Source organism: Fukomys damarensis, unplaced genomic scaffold (assembly GCF_012274545.1).
Source record: "Fukomys damarensis isolate Sample0158 unplaced genomic scaffold, DMR_v1.0_HiC HiC_scaffold_16, whole genome shotgun sequence".
In the NCBI taxonomy this organism is placed as follows: Eukaryota; Metazoa; Chordata; class Mammalia; order Rodentia; family Bathyergidae; genus Fukomys; species Fukomys damarensis.
This window is the reverse complement of record NW_022900928.1, coordinates 21243656-21247924: the sequence shown is the minus strand read 5'-3', so window position 1 is coordinate 21247924 and position 4269 is coordinate 21243656.

The following is a 4269-nucleotide window of genomic DNA, read 5'->3' as shown; positions in this document are numbered from 1 at the left end:
TTTCAGATGCCCATTTTTGAATAGGGTCCTTATATTTGGGGGGCTGATTGTTTTGAGTTCTCTCTATATTCTAGATAATAGCCCTTTGTCTGAGGAGCAGCTGGTAAAAATTTTTTCCCCCATTGTAGGTTGTCTCTTAGTTCTGCTGATGGTTTCTTTTGCTGTGCAGAAGCTTTTTAATAAGATGAGATCCCAGTTGATTCTTTCTGCTAGTTCCTGTGCTCCTGAGGATTTGTTCATATAGTCTTTTCCTATGCCAATGAGTTCTGCCTAACTTATGTTCCAGCAAGTTTAGTGTTTCTTTTTTTATATTTAGGTCTTTAATCCACTTGCATTTTAATTTAGTGCATGGTGACAGTTAAGGGTCTAGTTTTAATCTTTGGCAGGTTGAGATCCAGTTTTTCCAACACTATTTTTTAAAGAGGCTATCTTTCCTCCAGTGGGGACAGGCAGCTCCTTTGTCAAAGATGAGGTAGCTGAGTGCACCTGGAGTTGTTTTTGTGTCTTCCAATCTGTTCCACTAATCCTCAGGTCTGCTTCTTTAGTACCACGCTGTTTTTATCACAGTGACTTTGTAGTATAGTTTCAAATTGGGAATTGTTATACCCACCTCCATGTGTCTGCTGCCTAGTATGGCTTTTGCTATTCTAGGTCTCTTATGGTTCCAAATGAATTTTTGGATTCTTCTTTCTAGTTCTGTGAAGTATAGTGTTGGGATTTCAATTGGTATTGCACTGAATCTGTATAGCAGTTTTTTTTAGTATGGCCATTTTCACTATGTTGATTCTTCCTACCCAGGAGCAGGGGATGTCTTTCCATTTTCTTAAATCCTCCTCAATCTCTTTTTTCAGAGTGCTGTAGTTTTCAGTGTAGAGGTCTTTTGCTTCTTTTGTTAAATTGATTCCCAGATACTTCATTTTTTTGGGTGCTATTGTGAAAGGAATTATTTCCCTAATTTCTCTCTCAGTGAGTCTGTTGTTTGTGTACAAGAAGGCTATTGATTTTTGGTTGTTGACCTTGTATCCTGCTATTCTGCTAAAAGTGTCAGTTAAGTCTAGAAGTCTTTTGGTGGAGTTTTTTGGGTCTTCAATGTAGAGTATCATATCATCAGTGAATAATGACACTCTAACTTCTTCCTTTCCTACCTTTATTGCTTTAATTTCTTTCTCTTGTCTAGTTGCTGTGGCTAATGTTTGCAGAACTATATTGAAGAGGAGTGGTGATAGTGGGCATCCTTGTCTTTTTCCTGATTTTAAAGTGAAGGTTTTCAGTTTTTGGCCATTTGATATGATGTTGGTTGTTGGTTTTTCATAGATAGCCTTTATTAAGTTGAGACATAGACCATCTATTCCAATTTTTTCCAGAGTTTTTATCATGAGTGGGTGTTGAATTTTGTCAAATGCTTTTTCTGCGTCTATTGAAGGGGTCATGTGGTTCTTGTCCTTGACTTTGTTAATATAGTGTATTATATTTATTGATTTATGTATTTTGAACCATCCTTGCATGCCTGGAATAAATCTGACGTGGTCAGGATGTATGATCTTCTTGATGGTCCTCTGTATTCTGTTTACTAGTATCTTATTGAGGATTTTTGCATCTATATTCATTAAGGAGATTGGCCTGTAGTTATCTTTTTTAGCTACAACTTTCCCAGGTTTGGTAATCAAAGAGATATTTGCTTCCAGGAATGAATTTGAAAGTATTGCTTCTGTTTCAATTTCATTGAAAAGTTTGAAGAGTAATGGCAGTAGATCTTCTCTAAATGTCTTGTAAAATTCAGCCATGAATCCATCAGGACCTGGGCTTTTCTTTGTTGGTAAGTTTTTAATTACATTTTTAATTTCACTGATTGTGACTGGGGTGTTTAAAATGTTTTTATCTTCTTTGTTCATCTTTGGTAATTCATAATTATCTAGAAATCTATCCATTTCTTCTGTGTTTTCCATTTTATTAGAGTACAGGTTCTCATAGTATGTATTAATGATCCTCTGAATTTCTGTGGGATCTGTTGTGACTTCGCCTTTTTCATTCCTGATTGCATGAATCTGAGCCTTTTCTTTGCTCTTTTTGATAAGGTTTGCTAAGGGGTTATCAGTTTTATTTATTCTTTCAAAAAACCAACTCTTTGATTCATTTATTTTTTGTATCATTTTCTTAATTTCCACTGAATTGATTTCTGCTCTAATCTTTGTAATTTCCTCTCTTGTTCGAGCTTTGGGTTTTTCTTGCTCTTGGTTTTCTAGGAGTCCAAGAGTCATCTTTCGGTTGTTTATTTGAGCTTGCTCTGTTTTCTTAATGTGGGCATTCAGTGCTATGAATTTTCCACATAGAACTGCTTTCATTGTGTCCAATAGATTCCTTTACGTTGTATTGGCATTTTCATTTATTTGTAAAAATTGTCTGATTTCTTCTTTAATTTCGTCTATGATCCATTGATTGTTCAGGAGAGTGTTGTTCAATTTCCATGTGTTTGTGAAGTTCCTGTGGTTTCTTGTGCTATTGCTCTCCAGCTTTATTGCACTGTGATCTGATAATATACAGGGGATAACTACTATCTTTTTGCATTTATTCAAACCGGTTTTGTGAGCTAGTATGTGATCTATCTTGGAGAATGACCCAGGTGCAGCTGAAAGGAATGTATATTCTGATTTTGTGGGGTGGAACACTCTATAGATGTCTAATAAGTCCATACTTTCAAAAGCTCGGGTGAATTCTATTATTTCATTGTTGATTTTTTGCCTAGATGTTCTGTCTATTTGTGATAGTGGGGTATTTAGATCCCTCACTACAATTGTATTAGTGGTTATTTGGTTTTTCATGTTACTTAATATTTTTTTTATATAGTTGGGGGCATTTATATGTTTATGATTGTCATTTCTTCCTCTTGGATTGTTCCTTTTACAAGGATGTAGTGACCTTCTTTGTCTCTCTTAATCAGTTTTGGTTTGAAGTTTGCTTTGTCTGCAAATAAGATTTCTACCCTTGCTTTTTTCTGGGCTCCTGTTATGTGGAGAATTGTTTTCCATCCTTTCAGTTTCAGTCTATGGGCTTCTTTTTGCACTAGGTGTGTTTCTTGTATACAACATATTGTTGGATTTTGCTTCTTAATCCATTCTTCCAGTCTATTTCTCTTGATTGGTGAATTGAGGCCATTGACATTAATAGTTATAACTGATATGTACTGACTTATTATTGTCATGTGATTGTCGTTTTGTTGACTCTCTTTGTTTTTTGTCCTCTCTTTTTAGTTTCTAGCCTTGGCTATTTGATTTCCTCTGTTGGGCCTCCTGGTGTTGTGATCTTCATTGTCTTTCTCTAGGATATTGTTTAAAATTCTTTGTAGTGCTAGTTTTGTATTCATGAAGTTTCTCAAGTATTCTTTGTCATGGAAGTATCTTATTTCTCCATCTATTTTGAAAGAGAATTTTCCAGGATACATCAGTCTTGGTTGGAGGTTGTTTTCTTTTAGGACTTGAAATACCTCACTCCAGGCTCTCCTTGACCTGAGGGTTTGTGTTGAAAAGTCTGCTGTGATTCTGATGGGCTTTCCTTTGCATGTGATTTGTTTCTTTTCTCTTACTGCTTGTAGTATTTTGTTCTTCTGTCAGGTTTCTGGGATCTTGATTATTATATGTCTAGGTGTAGATTTTTTTTTTTTTGTGACTAGTTGGTGTCCTATATGCCTCGCTTATCTGTATGTCTAATTCTTCCCCTCTGTTTGGGAAGTTTTCAGTTATTAATTCTGTGAAGAGCTTTTTTAAGCCATTTGCATTTTCTCCTGCTACTTCATGGATTCCTATCAGTTTTATGTTATTCTTCTTTGCATCATCTAGGAGTTGTTGGATTGATTTCTCATTCTCCCTTACTTTTTTTAAGAGACCTCTCTTTTCATGTCACTGTCTGCTATCCTATCTTCTATATCTGTGACTCTATTCTCACAATCTTTATTCTGTTTCATACACTTTCAATAGAGTTTTTAATCTCCTAGATATCCGTTTGAATCTGTTTAATGGATTCCATTTCTTTCCTATGTTGGGTGTTCATTGTTTCCATTTCTTTCTTATGCTGGGCCTTCATGGCTTCTATTATGTTCCTAAACTCATCTATTTTTTTGTCAGTTTCTGTTCTGGAGTTCAAATCATGTTTTTCATTTTGCTCACCATCTCTATGGTTTTCTGGGAAATAATATCTGTTTTGAATTTTTATAGAGCTTGATTGATCAGTTTTTTTACTTCCTGTCCTATGAGTTCTGATTGTCCTAGAGGTTCT